The sequence below is a fragment of the Danio aesculapii genome, chromosome 19 (genome assembly GCF_903798145.1).
Source record: "Danio aesculapii chromosome 19, fDanAes4.1, whole genome shotgun sequence".
Lineage (NCBI taxonomy): Eukaryota > Metazoa > Chordata > Actinopteri > Cypriniformes > Danionidae > Danio > Danio aesculapii.
Window position 1 is genome coordinate 45,937,027 of NC_079453.1, and position 16,877 is coordinate 45,953,903.

The following is a 16,877-nucleotide window of genomic DNA, read 5'->3' on the forward strand; positions in this document are numbered from 1 at the left end:
GATTTCTACTCCGTATATGAGTCTGAAATTTCATTCATAAGGGTCTGAAGGTCTTAAAAAGTCTTAAATTTGACGTGACGATACATGCAGAAACCCTGTAAAAATGGTTCAAGTCAACTGTTTAACTATGGGAGACTTGTAAAATGAGCCTTTTCTTTTTTTTTAAAAGATGGAGTGTTCCTTTAATACAACCCAGCATTTATGTGTAAATGACAACTGAAAAATACTTCAATATTTTGATGTTTTATTTCCATTTAAACTCTTGCATTTATTACTTTCTATGCATAAATAATCACATTTGTTCAATGCAGACGCCAAAAATGGACAACTCATCCTTGACCTACGAATCTCTGGTTCATATGGGAGCTTACATTATATAATAGACATGCTATGAATCAGTCACAACATGTCTCGGTTAATTTATGACCCGCTCAAAGTCTGATTCTAACTTGCACAGTTAACTCAGTGAGTCTTTCACAAGAGCTTCAGCAAAACACTCCCTTCTTTGATTCAGTCACATGCTGCTTCAGTTTTTCCCTTTCTGCTGATGTCTTTCGCTTCCCCTCTTGCCCACAATGAGTCACTCGCCAACAGGCTGACACCGTTACCATGGTGAAGCCGAAAACACAAACACATGTGCACAAGGACCCACAACCTTCAAAATCTGGCTTAGTGATCACTATCTGGAAGGTCCCACGACAGACAGGAATTCCCTATGTACACAATGAGACGAGCAGAGTTTTCTGCAGGTCAATCTACACATTTATATACACTGAAAAAAGTGAAACTACTGTGTCTTTTCGTTCAAAGTACATTTTTGTATTTGGATTAAGTGGAAAATTATGGTTTCTGTTTTATTAAATTTGCCTAAAGCAAAAAATGAAGCCCCTAGGAAAACTTAAAAGCATTAGTTTTTCCTCAAAGTTAAATTTTTCATTTAAGCCAGCAGTTTTCAAGTCTGCTAATTTGATTAATTATCTAAGCCAATTTAGATTAAATTATCATTAAATTATAATTTTCTAAGCCAATTTAACCTTCTACTATGCTCTCATTCTGGTGTAATTGTCAAGAAACCTTGCTGCTGTAGCATGGCTGCACCAGGCAGAGTGATATTATGCAGGTGGAGTGTTCCTTTAACCCCTTTAACATTGGGTCAAATATGAACAGACACAACGTTGGGTTCATTTTTGCATTTTTCAATCAATTTAAATTACATTTTTCAACCCAACTGATGGGTTTGTCCATTTTTTTGACATAGCATTGGGTTAAACAACCCAGCATTTTCTTGATTGTAGCGTATCAGATATAACTGTATAAAAATCAAACACACTTATATTGAACTGTTATCATTAAAATATATAAAGGCATACGTTATTATATTTATTTTTAGTTTAAAAATCCTTGCTGATAATTTGGTGAAGCTACGTGGATTGAAGGATATTATGAGAATAAAACATCAAAATATTGGTGAAATATGTCATTTACACAGATAATAAAAATGCTGGGTCATATTAACCCAACATTGGGTCAAATATAAACACACCCATTCATTCATTTTCTTTTCGCCACAGCGGAATGAACCACCAACTTATCCAGCACATGTTTTACGCAGCGGATGCCCTTCCAGCTGCAACCCATCACTGGGAAATCCATACACACTCATTTGCACACACACACACTACGGACAATTTAGCTTATTCAGTTCACCTGTACCACATGTCTTTGGACTGTGGGGGAAACCGGAGCACCCGGAGGAAACCCACACCAACACAGGGAGAATATGCAAACTCCACACAGAAACGCCAACTGACCCAGCCGAGGCTCGAACCAGCAACCTTCTTGCTGTGAGGCAACAGCACTACCTACTGCGCCACTGCGTTGCCTAAACAAACCCACTGTTGGGTTCATTTTTATAATTACATTGAAATTACATTCTTCAACCCAACTGATGGGTTTGTCCATTTTTTTTGACCCGGTGTTGGGTTAAAGCAAGCCAGAATTTTTTTTGAGTGTAGCATATCAGAAATAACTGCATAAAAACTGTTGTTATTATTAGAACAGGGTGTCCGCGGGGTCTTAAAAAGTAATAAATGTTAATAAACCAATGTAGAGAAATTTAAGGCCCTTAAAGTAATAAAAAGTCTTAAATGCTATTTTGCAAGGTATTAAATTTGATCTCCTTTTTGGTTATGCAGTGTGTGGTTGTATGCTAAAGTTTGCCTGAATTAAATCTGCAAATATCAGGACGCTGTTTAGTTTAGGAAATCAATGAAATCCTGCTAGATTTGACATCATGCTGCTTTGTTTACTGCAGTAACCAAGGCAACACCATTATTTCTGCAGCTCTGTAGACCTTTTTGAGGGATGTAAACAATAACAATGGTCCTAGCATATTTTCCCTTATACATTTAATTTCCGTAGCTTCTGAGAATTCAAAAAGATCTACATATTGATAAATAATGTTATGATAGCTGTTATAATGCTTAGTTATGATTGAATTGCCTCTTGTTTTAATTATGGAATAGTTTGACAACAAGCAGGAAATGTTCACGGGCCAATGACATCACTACATTGAAATAGTCCATAGGTGCCAACCTGCTGAATTAGCTAGATTTAATAGATTTCTACTCCGTATATGAATAATGTTTTGGATTAGTTTCTTACATTAATATTTAGTATATGTACTGCAAGTTAAAATCTCGCCAGTGTTTCCGGATGAAGTGGTTATAAGGTCTTAAAATGTATGGAAAGAGTCTTAAAAAAGGGTCTTAAAAGGTGTTGAATTTCACTCTCTGATTCCTGTATATACAATGTTAAATAAATAATGCCATATATTCATTTTCTTTTTAGCTTAGTCCCTTTATTAATCTGGGGCCGCCACAGCGGAATGAACCGCCAACTTATCCAGCATTTGTTTTATGCAGCGCATGCTCTTCCAGCTGCAACCCATCACTGGGAAACACATACACACTTATTCACACACACATACACTACGGATAATTTAGCCTACCCAATTCACCTGTACCGCATGTATTTGGCCTGTGGGGGAAAACGGAGCACCCGGAGGAAACCCACGCGAACGCAGGAAGAACATGCAAACTCCACACAGAAACACCAACTGACCCAGCCGAGGCTCAAACCAGCGACCTTCTTGCTGTGAGGCGACAGCACTACCTACTGCGCCAATGCGTCGCCTAAAGGCATATATAATCATATTAATTTTTAGTTTAAAAACTCCTACTGACAATTCGGTGAAGCCCAGTGGATTGAAGAATATTATGAAAATAAAACATCAAAACACTGGTGAAATAATTTTCAAATGTCATTATGAACAAACCCAATGTTGGGTTACTTGAAACAATAAAAAATGTAAAGACCATTTTTCAATCCAACAGCATTTTTTTTACCCAGTGTTGGGTTAAAATAACCCAGCATTTTTTAGAGTGTAGTGTATCCATTATAACTGCGTAAAAATCATACACTTGAAACACACACTGATTCTGAACTGTTATTATTAAAATATATAAGCATACGTGATCACATTATTTATTAGTGGAGAAACTGAATGCATTAAAGGATATTATCAAAGCATAAACAAATTGTAAATTAAAATTAACTGATATTTTGGAGCTCCATGGTGATCTTTTAATGTCATTCATTGAGTCTGCATTATTTTTTTGTTATATAAATTATTGCTTCATTGATTAACATGTTAGTTGGTGCCCTCTGTAAGACATGGTAAAAATGTTTAATGTACAATACACATACAGTAAAAATTAAACCACTCTGAATTAAAAAAAAAGCTAAACTAAATTCAAAGCTGCACTATTTATTTTCTCTTAGATGCTTGAATACCCCTTTGACGCTCATAAAGCTGCTAACAGTAATGTCATCTGATAGATACAAAACAAAAGAAAGATTTGCATCTACTCATGACTCGCCTTGATTATTATCATGTTTTCTGCTTACTAATGTAAAAGCTGAGCTGTCAGCGTGTTGCTTTAGGAGAGTTGACACCCAGACCAGTAAATCACGTTGGAGTGGATTCAACCCAGTTCACCAGACAATGCATTTCATTTAAACAAGGTGTCCGCTGGGCCTTAAACAGTCTTAAACTGACTGAAATATTGTCTTGTAGGTCTTAAATCATTTTAAGCAGCTCTTAATTTTGCCTTTTCAAAGTGAAGCTACTCGATTGGGCCAACATCCATCCAATCACCAGCAATACATTTCAATAAAATCTTATTTTTTATATTTTTTATTGCAAAGAGATGCAATTCACAACAACTGTTAGACATTTTTTTTACGGCAAATTCTCCTAAATAAATTTCCTAATCAGGAAAAAAACCCTAAAAACAATTACACGATTTCTCATGATAATACCAGACTATTCTTAATGGTCTTAAAGGGGTCTTAAAGTCTTAAATTTTACTTGATGAAACCTACAGAAACCCTGTATAAAAAACTTACTTTTCAAATATTACAGGCATCAAACAAGTGAATAGGACAAAGAAAAAATATATACTACCACTGCATTAATTCAATCTAAGAAAGAAATTAAGTGAAGAATGACAATCGTATCAAACAATACGCCATACATCTTTAAATAAAATTACCTCGCATAAAATGGTTGAATGAGTTACTTTATGTCATTCAAATGAAATGAACTATATCTTGAAACCTCTTTAGAGTCTAGCCTTTTAAGTTTAAGTTAATCCTTTTATTTCTAATGGATATATAGATATTGCTGGCTTTGTACAACAAGTGCGAGTATTGTTTATAGGCTTTATATATATCAGGGGTGTTCAAACTCGGTCCTGAAAGGCCGGTGTCCTGCATATTTTAGTTTCAACCCCAATTAAACACACCTGAACCAGCTAATCAAGCTCTTTGTGTACTAGAAACTTCGAGGCAGGCGTGTTAAAGGAAGTTGGAGCAAAACTGTGCAGGACATCGGCCCTCCAGGACTGAGTTTAGACACCCCTGATATATATATATATATATATATATATATATATATATATATATATATATAGGCTACATATTTCGTATATATCTGTTTATAGAGACAATCCCTGCTTTTTCATTATTATTGCTATTGTTTTGTTTTTTGCATCAATGTAAAAAATCTTATAAATGTTAAATTAAATATAAAAATAAAACATACCTTGCATACAGTTGAATGGAAATTTATTAGCCCTCCTGTTGAATTTTTTTTTATATATATTAATCAAATGCTGTTCAAGAGAGGTTTTATATTATTAACATATTATTATTAATAACCAATTTCTAATAGCTAATTTCTTTTGTGTTTCCCATGATGACAGTACATAATATTTGACTAGATTTTTTTTCTAGAGACTAGCATTCAGCTTAAAATGACAATTGAAGGTTTAATGAGGTTAATTAGGCAAGTCATTGGACAACAGTGGTTTGTTTTGTAGCCAATTGAGAAATAAAAATCTCAATGGGGATAGTTATATTGACCTTAAATTGTTGAAAAAATAAAAACTGAATTTATATCAGTCAAACTAAAAGAAATAAGATTATTTTTGCTCTTCAAATACTGTTAAATTGTATTATTTTTCTCTATTAAACATTACTTGGGAAATATTTTTATATATTATAAAAATAACTTTGTCTTCAACTGTATGTAAACCTCTTTGAACAAACCCTCTAATGAGAATATATATTTTACACCCATAAATATCAAAAACATATACAATCTTCTATTAAATATGACATCTTTGCTATGAACCAAAAATCTATATTTGTATCCATTTCTCAGTGAATAATGTATATTTTGGTGCGTTTTTCTTCAAAGCAGATTTATTAAACAGATATATTTATTAAAATAATATTTTAGTCACCAAACATATTTAGAAATAGAAATATAATACAATTAAATTCATGCGAAATATTGGGAAAAAAATTACAAACTACAAAAACCCCCTCACACCCAGTACACTGCTTCTTTGAACGTTTACTTTCTGGTCAAGGCTACAGAGCACTGCGCACCAGAACAGCCCGACACAAACTTCTCATCTTATGAACTCTTTATGATAGTAATTGTGAAACAAACATCAACCTTTTTATACACATATACACTTATTTATTTAACAACAATATTTACATGCACATACAGCTGCTCATATAACGTTGTATATAGTAACATACCTGTACATACACTTGTCAATTTGTATATTTGCATTCACTATTTACTTCTATTTTTAAAATATGTTTATTATCTGTTTTTGTCCCGTCTGTCATCCTGTTGCATGATTGCATCCTGTTGTATGAACATACCTGGCAACAAAGCTCTTTCTTATTTTTATTCTGAAATTTTCAACAAAATTTTATCATTGGTTTTGTTTCTCTTGAGTTTTGCTCTTTTTTTTAAACTTATTTCATATTTATCCCTAATATATAAATGTGCGCTACTAATTTTAGACTGTTATCACAAGTTATTTTGTTATTATTAGCTTCAGATTTGGCTTCAGTTCTGACTAATCTAATGTATATGCACAGATATCTAATACTGTATAGCTTCCTATAGAAAATATTAATCAAAATGAGAGATTTGTGAGGGGTGTACTCTATACAGTATATGTTGAGCCCTATAGGTCTAATAATACATATTCCAGTATAACCCTGTGCCATTGTGTCTTTAAAGAGGCTTTATTTCTTCCTAAAATGTTATAATCTTATTCTTAATCATTTAAAAACTTTCATCTTTGTTACATATATCATTCTACCAATAATAATAATTCAAGCTTATTTGTATTGGTTTCGCAAATGGATGGTCAAATGTGACAAAAAGGCCCAGAAGACGTTATGAAATGATATTGAGTCACAGCAGAGGAGCTTTATCTCCACAGTTCTTCAGTACAAGACATAATAGATATTGTCCACTTTTACTTTTCGAGAGGACTGATGTGTTCATGCATGCGTTCATTCTTATACACACATACACACCTTCGGGAAATCAGAAGATGCTTGGCATTCCTCAAATATCTCCTACAATCAGCAGCAATGCAGATGATGTTTCAGTAGCTTCATTTTTGTAATAGCGTAAATAATAATTTTAGCAGACAAAGATTTTTGCATGAACAAATATATTTTATATACAGTTGAAGGCAGAATTATTGGCTCTCCTGTGATTTTTATTTATTTATTTTTTATCAAATATTTCCTAAATGACGTTTAACAGAGCAAGGAATTTTTCACAGTATTTCCTATAATATTTTTTTCTTCTGGAAAAAGTCTTATTTGTTTTATTTCAGCTAGAATAAAAGCAGTTTTTAATTTTTTTTAAACCATTTTAAGGTCAATATTATTAGCCGCCGTAAGGATTTTGTTTTTAGATTGTCTACAGAACAAACCATCGTTATACAATGACTAATTACCCTATTTAAGTCTTTAAATTACACTTTAAGCTGAATACTAGCGCTAACCTGATTTCATTAAGTAGGACATGTTCCTGGATTAACATCTATTATGATCCTGGAAGGACATTCAAATCAGCCAATCAGAAATAAGGGACAAGTTTACCGTTTATGTTACATTTAGGCTTACGGTTAGGTTTATGCACTTCTACATGATTGTTATCCAACTATTATTCCCCTCTGGTTTTGGGAATAATTTACAGTTATGGTTGGGTTTAGGGGTAAGGAATAAATGTGGATTACATTTTCCAACAAAATGATGTTCCAGGATCAACATGGATGATAATGGATCACATTGTACAAGGCAAAATCATGACATGCGAATACTAGTATCTTGAAAAATATCTAGTCAAATATTATGTACTGTCATCATGGCAAAGATAAAAGAAATCAGTGTGTTTTTAAAACTATTATGTTTAGAAATGTGTTGAAAAAATCTCCTTTCTGTTAAACAAATTGGGGGGGAAATATACAGGAGGGCTAATAATTAATAAATAGTTCATTTTATGTGTCTTTAATGAAGCTTAATAAATGCTGGGTTGTTGTAACCCAACATTGAGTTGAATATAGACAAACTCAACATTGTGTTAATTTATTTTACTTTATCAATTAAATTTGATTGGTTGGTTTTGTCCACACTGAAAAAAATTATTCAAAGATGATTCCTTGGATTTACTCAATTTTTTTACGTTAAGTGGTTGTAAACAATTTATTTGGGCTGAATTTAAACAAACAAATTAAGTTGAACATTGCTCAAATTAATTTGTTTGTTTAAATTCAACACAAATAAATTGTTTGCAACAGTTTTGTATGCAACACTTTTTTCAGTGCATATTGGACATAACATTGGGATACAGCAACCCAGTATTCTTATGGAGTGCATAATAGCACAGCTCATAGTGAAAATTATATATGTAATGGCAAATCACATAATAGGAAAATAATAAATAATGGTATTATATAAAAGTATTTATATATTTAACTTAAAACAGAAAACTACACTGAAAAAAATTATTCACAGATGATTCCTTGGATTTACTCAATTTTTTACGTTACGTAGTTGTAAACAATTTATTTGGGCTGAATTTAAACAAACAAATTAAGTTGAACATTATTATATTTAATTTGTTTAAATTCAACACAAATAAATTGTTTGCAACAGTTTTGCATGCAACACTTTTTTCAGTGCATTTTTATGGTCTTTTATTCAGACAGAAGCGCTTTGAGGCATTTCAATATGCAAATTTAAAATAATAATTACATGTCTCTGCTTGAACAACACAAACTTTTATGAACTTTCTGAACGTATATGAAAAACTGACATCATGCATATGCTTATAATATATTCATTATATAAACTAGGGCTGCACAATATATAGTTTCAGCATCGATATCGTAGTGTTTGAAGCTGCAATAGTCACAACACAGAACCTACAATATTAAGTTGGGGTTATAATTAACCAGGAACCACAGTTCAGAACATGTTATTTTGATTCAATTCAATTCAATTCACCTTTATTTGTATAGCGCTTATACAATGTAGATTGTGTCAAAGCAGCTTCACATAAAAGGTCATAGTAAATTGGAACAGTGTAGTTCAGTTTTTAATGTTTAAGTTCAGTGTTTTACATTTAATTACTGAATTTCTCTACATCGTCAGTACTGTTAGACTCCACAGAAAAGCCATTAAAGTGCTGTTCCTTTCTTTTTTTCCTTCTTTTTTCATCTGTGCTTTAATTTGTGTATTGTATTTTGCATATTTTTGGATAATTTTGTATCATTTATCCAGATGCGCTCCCCTACAAAATCACCCCAACCAATCTATATTGAATTCTTTAAATCTATGAATTCTTTCCAAATAGTAAGTCATATTGTGAAATTATATTCATATTGCAATATACACCTCAGAAAACTAAATATTGCAGTCATTTTTTTGCAATCTCATGCAGCCTTTATTGTTAATTAACAGTTTCTGCATTTAGTGTTTTCTGTTTACTTACGGTTGTCAATTGCATTATAGGATGTTGATCTCTGCTCTGTCGACTTTTTATGTTAAAATTTTAACTCTACAGTTTAACAAAGTGACTTTTATTGACATTTCAGTAGTTTAAAATAATAATATAATGTCTAATAAATAATATGTAGAGAAATAAGTCTGTAAAATGACAGAAAATGTGCTGGCAGTTTATTACATGGTTTTTGTAGTGTAATATACAACACCAACCCAGACAATATATCACTTTAAACTATTAAAAATGTTCATAAAAGTCACTTTTTGGAACTTTTCAAGATTATTAGTTGTTGAAAGAAAGATCAAGATCTCATAATGCGATTCAGAAGCATAAATAAATGGGGAAAAATAAAAACATGAATCACCAAATACAGAAAACTGCTCATTAGGGATATTTTACAGTGTAGTCTTAATAGTTTGAAGATGATATTTGGATCAGTGTGAATGGGGATTGTTTTGACAGCATTGCCGTCAGTACATGAATATGCAAAGGTAAAATATTTCCATTTTTAGAAAGTCATTGTTGTGTAAACGTTCCCTAAAGCTGCGACAAACCACACTAAATGAAGAATGAAGAACATGACTGACCTTTAGTCTATATAAACATTTCTAGACAGAAGTTTTTACTTTTTAAAGGGATACAGTGCAAAAATATATTATCATCCTATTAGATATAGGCCAAAACTATACATTTTAATAGGAGTTGATGTTATAAATGTGTATGATTATACTATATTTTTACATTTAGATCACTTTCACCATCACATAAAGCTCACTTACAGTTCATTTTTATAATATACGACTCTAAGCAAATCTAAAATGTGTTTTTCATACTGTACATAATAATTCTGTGACCTAAATTCACTTGTAACATTTAAAACACTATTTTTGTGTACATCTATGGTAATTTATCAGTTATTGGCTATAATATGAACAAAATTTTCAGCTTAGCTGTCAGCCATATTGGTGCATCCATCAACATAATCCCTTTTTTCACAGTGTTTGGTAGACAAAAATGTTGTGATACTGAAAATATTTCCTTAAAGGTCTATAATGCTTTATTCTTACAATTTACACACTGGCTGCTTTAACTTTTGTCCACGTTGACAGGTTTTTTGTCCATATTTGACCTAAAATTGGGTACTTGCAACAACCACTCATCATTTTAGAGTGTATTATAACACAGTGTATAATAAAAAATGATATATTTATTGGGGTATTTATACAACACCATTTTAAAAGGATAAAGTTCTAAGATATGATGGATATAGGCCAAAATTATACATTGTTTAATAGGAGTTGATGTTATATAATAAATGTGCATGATTATACTATATTTTTACATTTAGATCACTTTCACCATCACATAAAGCTCACTTACAGTTCATTTTTATAATAAAAGACTCTAAGCAAATCCAAAATGTCAATTTTTTAGATGCCTAACCTCACTTGTAACATTTAAAACACAATTTTTGTATACATTTTTACATAATTATCATAAATATCATTATTTTATCATCATATTGGATATAGGACAATATTATATATATTTTTGATAGGAGCTGATGTTAATAAATGTGCATGATTATACTATATTTTTACATTTAGATCACTTTCATCATCACATAAAGCTCACTTACAGTTCATTTTTATAATATATAAGATTGCAAGCAAATCCAAAATGTCCATTTTTAGATGCCTAAATTCACCTGTAACATTTAAAACACTATTTTTGTGTACATTTTTTAGTTTATCAGATATTGGCTATAATATGCACACGATTATCAGCTTATTGGTACTCATAAGCACTCATACATTTTGGTGCATTCATCTACATAATCACTTTTACTTATTTTTTGGTGGAAAACAATATTATGATACTGAAAATATTTCCTTAAAGGTCTATAATGCTTTATTCTTACAATTTACACACTGGCTGCCTTAACTTTTGTCCATGTTAAAAGGTTGTTTTTGTCCATATTTGACCCAACATTGGATACTTGCAACAAAGACCTATCATTATTGTGTATAATAACACAACTCATAATAAAAATTATATATTTAATGGGATATTTTACACTATTTAAAAAGGATACAGTTCAAGATATGATGCAAAATATATTAGCATCATATTGGATATAGGCCAATATTATATTCTGTTTAACAGGAGTTGATGTTATATAATAAATGTGCATGATTATACTATATTTTTACATTTAGATCACTTTTACCATCACATAAAGCTCACTTACAGTTCATTTTTATAATATATAAGATTGTAAACAAATCCAAAATGTCAATTTTTAGATGCCGAAACTCACCTGTAACATTTAAAACACTATTTTTGTGTACATTTTGGTAGTTTATCAGATATTGGCTATAATATGAACATGATTTTCAGCTTATTGGTACTCAAGCACTCTACATAATCACTTTTACTTATTTTTTGGTGGAAAACAATATTATGATACTGAAAATATTTCCTTAAAGGTCTATAATGCTTTATTCTTACAATTTACACACTGGCTGCTTTAACTTTTGTCCACGTTGACAGGTTTTTTGTCCATATTTGACCCAACATTGGGTACTTGCAACAAAGACCTATCATTATTGTGTATAATAACACAACTCATAATAAAAATTATATATTTAATGGGATATTTTTACACTATTTAAAAAGGATACAGTTCAAGATATGATGCAAAATATATTAGCATCATATTGGATATAGGCCAATATTATATTCTGTTTAACAGGAGTTGATGTTATATAATAAATGTGCATGATTATACTATATTTTTACATTTAGATCACTTTTACCATCACATAAAGCTCACTTACAGTTCATTTTTATAATAAAAGACTCTAAGCAAATCCAAAATGTCCATGTTTTAGATACCTAATTCACTTGTAACATTTAAAATACTGTTTTTTGTGTACATCTATGGTAATTTATCAGTTATTGGCTATAATATGAACATAATTATCAGCTTGCTGGTATCAGCCTTATTGGTGCATCCTTCTACATAATCACTTTCACACATTTATTTTCTGTGGAAAAAAGAAATTGTGGTGTGAATGCTTTATATTTCACAATTTGGCTACTTTTGTCCATGTTAAAAATGCAATAATAATAAACAAATAATAATAATAAATAAATAAGTTGCTGTTTTTCATCTGTCTTGCATGGATATCATGTGAGATTTCGCCCAAATGATTTATTTTGCATTCCTCTTTCAGTCTGCCACTAATCAATTACTATCCTCTAAAACATAATATGATCAATAAGTAAGATTTTAATGTCGATTTAAGTAATTAAATTGAGTTAACCATGTTAAACGAGCTATTTTAAGTCAGTTTAATGCTAATTAACTTAAAATGGCTTGTAAGGTTAATTTGATTGAACTTAAAAATTTAAGGCAGCCACTAATTCCTTTCTTCTTCTGTTAAGAGTGAAACAACACCCTCTTAGTACAACTTCGTGTTTCAACAAGAGCTAAATTAAACTGTCATATAACTCAAGCTCAGCCATATGTAGGAAATGATGAAAGATGACATTTCAGAAATGCACATGTCTGTTCATGGTTAACCTGAGCCTCACCCACCAAAAGAATCACTGCAAGTGGAGATTTAGGAGCTGCAGAATGATCATTTCATATTTCCACTAGAGTTGTGCAATGTTTTAAGACCACGATGGCACTGTGAAGACATCCTGAGCCAAACCCTAACCAAAGTCCTACTTGATAACAAAGGACCAATTCTGTGCGCATTTTAAAGCCCAACAGGCCTGCTTATATACAATACTAATATTCAGTTCAAGTTTATTTGTGTAGCACTTTTGACAATAATTATCGTTCCAATGCAGATTTATAAAAGGTGCACGTTATTATATTGCAATCAGAAAGAGTTAAGGTGTATAGGGTGGACAATACAGCTGCCAAGCATATACATAGTTAATCTGAAGTAATACACATTTTCAAAATATAACATATTTTCATTCGAGAGATCTGATCATTACAATAATAAAGAGCCGTTTGTGTATTGCTTTAAAGGATAGTTCATCAAAACATGATCAAATCTGTCATCGTTTACTCACCCTTTACTTGTTTGGTAGCAATTTGAGTTTTGTTTATTCAGATACTAATGGAAGTCGATGGTTACAGGTTTCCAACATTCTTCAAAATATCTTCTTTTGTGTTCAACAGAACACAAACTGGTTTGGAATGAGTAAAGGGTGAGTAAACGAAGACAGATTTTTCATTTTGGAGTGAACATTACCTTTAACCGTTTGTTCCATTTATAATATTTCATAATATTCATAATAGTTGATAATAATGAGTGATCAGTAGGCCTACACAGAAACTGTGACTGCAGAAATACGCAGTTTTTTTTAGCCCATCGAGTTTATTTACTTATGAAAATGTGTGTACTATATATATATTCAGTTTTCATATTCATTTCTAAGTAATATTATTGAATAATTTGCAGAGGCTTTTAATTTATGTATATTGCCTTTTGCAACATAATATTTTTAATATTTTATAAAATGCTTACTTTGTTTACCAAACAAGTGATTGTAATTGGATTTGTATTGTAAACCTTTAATATCTATATTATTATAGTGCCGAGGGACAGATTAATCACTATTAATCTCGATTAATCACATCCATAATAAAAGTTTGTTTTAACATAGGCCTATTATATATATATATATATATATATATATATATATATATATATATATATATATATATATATATATATATATATATATATATATATACATACATACACACACACACACACACACACACACACACACACAGTTAAAGTCAGAATTAGTAGCTCCCCTTTTATTTTTTTTTTATTTTTTGAATATTTCCTAAATGATGTTTAACAGAGCGAGGAAATTTTCACAGTATGCCTGACTGATAATATTTTTTCTTCTGGAGAAAGTCTTAATTGTTTTATTTCGGCTAGAATAAAAGCAGTTTTTAATTTTTTCAAAACTATTTTAGGGACAAAATTATTAGCCCCTTTAAGCTAATTTAGTCTACAGAACAAACCATCGTTATACAATAACTTGCCTAATTACCCTAACCTGCCTAGTTAACCTAATTAACCTAGTTAAGTCTTTAAATGTCACTTTAAGCTGTATAGAAGTATCTTGAAAAATATCTAGTCAAATATTATTTACTGTCATCATGGCAAAGATAAAATAAATCAGTTATTAGAGATGAGTTATTAAAACTATTGTTTAGAAATGTGTTGAAAAAAATCTGCTCTCCGATAAACTGAAATTGGGGGAAAAATTAAACACGGTGGCAAATAATTCAGGGGGGCTAATAATTCTGACTTCAACTGTATATATATATATATATATATTATGTTTTATATAAAATATTTTCTCAAATATATGGATGTACGTGTGTGTGATTAGATCTACATAATGAATATATATAATACACACACATATATTATGTCAAAACAAACCCCTTTTTTTGGATGTGATTAATCTTTGCCCAGCACTAATATATATAATTCATAAATGTGCATATATTTAGTTTTATGTTCATGTAATACACACACACAAAAGCAAAACGATACATTTTTTTCATAGATATTTAAATTTATTTATAATTAATATCATATACATGTATATTTTATGTCTAACTATAAATCAACATTTTCTCAAATATATGCATGGATGTCTGTGTTTAGATGTACATAATGAATATATATAAATATGTGTGTGTACAAAATGCATTCATTCATGTTGTCCCAACACAAATTGATTAAGTTAACTTACCACTTTAACAAATTTATGTTGAGTTAACAAAACAAAATTAAGTTGTCCCAATGAAATCTTGTTGTTTCAACTCATTTTAAATAAGTAGTTTGAACGAGCAAAAATTTTTTTTTTTTTGAGTGTATAAAACACACATACATTGTCAAAACAAACGTTTTTGGGGGTATGTGATTAATTATGATTAATCTTTGCCCAGTACTGATATATATAAAAGCAAAACTATACTTTTTTGCATAGATATTTAAATATATATATAATTTGTATCATATACATGTATATTTTGTTTTATACAAAACGAATAAACATTTTCTCAAATATATACATCTTTGTGTGTGTGTGCGTGTGTGTGTGCGTGTGATTAGATATACATAATGAATATATATATATATATATATATAAAACATATAACACATATATTATGTCAAAACAAACTCTTTTCTTTAAGTGTTTAATCTTTACCCAGCACCAATATATATAAATTTTATAAATTTACTTTTTTCATGTTTTTATTTATTAATTTTTCATCTGTTATCATCTGTCTCCATTTTCTCTAAATAAAATTCAAAATTAAAAGAGACAGCAAATAAAAGTCTGTCTGGCCCTGCTGATCAGTCATCATTTGCACACAGCTGTCAGACTCCACTCCGTCAAGTTATTCGAGACTCTATTGTTTTAATGTTTACTTCAAAACTCGTATGTATTGATCTACCATAGAGCTAACCGTTCAGAATCCGCTTCAGATAAACAGTGCAAACAGCATTTCCACCGCTGTCACAGCTCCATCTGCTCTTTGTGTTTGCAGTAAGTTGAGACTCTCGATCTTACCTTTACGCCCGAAGTTACTGCTGCCGAACAAACTTTATTCCCGTCCCGAAACAAAAACTCGGTCGTTTCACCCTCTGCTCAGCCAACACATTCACGATACATTCCTGATGTCTGTGCAAAAGAAAAACCCCACCCAAAATTATTGAGTTTAAAAGCAGCCCTGGCGAAACCTGTCCGCGCTCGGCCGAGTCCTGCCCAGCAAAAACTCTCGCTTCCCAAAATGATCGACTCTGAATCTGACTCCTCCCTAAACACATCTCCGGCGTCACCTACAGCCAAACTACACATGCACTGAAACAACAGGCTTTTCACAACAACCTTTCTATCTGCATAACCGGCGAAACACGTCTAATAAATGCGCACTTCATCTCCCAGCTCGCCCTGCTCTTCCTCTTCCTCTTCCTCGGACAGATGGTGGATTGTTGTTGCTCGCGGGACAAAAGACATGCACGGGTTACGATCTGTGTGCATGATGATGGTATATAGAAGATTAATTATTCATCCACAGTTCGTGTTTTACCATAGAATAACAGCGTTCATGTCAAAACAAGCGCCCGTGCATGCTTAAACAATGAGTTTACCAACGAAAAGCAGGCAGAACAAAGTTTTCAGTGTTGTTTTTAGACATTTGTGATCACATTTTATTTTAAAGGGAGAGTTCACTTTATAACATTGAAAATTACTCACCATCAAGTGGCTCAAATGAGTTTTCTGTTTGTGTAATAGGAAAGAAGATATTTTGAAGAATGTCAGAAACCAGTAATATTTAAATTATTTTGACATAAAA

The 16,877-nt window shown here is 31.2% G+C and overlaps 1 protein-coding gene across 2 annotated transcripts in view; it reads right to left on the bottom strand.

Moving 5' to 3' along the window:
- Nucleotides 1-16,421, bottom strand: part of fam83hb (family with sequence similarity 83 member Hb) — a 33,790-nt gene extending 17,369 nt beyond the window's left edge. The window contains exon 1 of one of the 2 annotated variants that reach the window (XM_056480278.1): nt 16,091-16,414. The gene's annotated coding sequence lies outside the window, so the exon portion shown is untranslated. Of the gene's footprint in view, nt 1-16,090 lie in introns of both variants that reach the window. The other variant, XM_056480277.1, reaches the window with a different exon arrangement.
- Nucleotides 16,422-16,877: the final 456 nt, after the last annotated feature.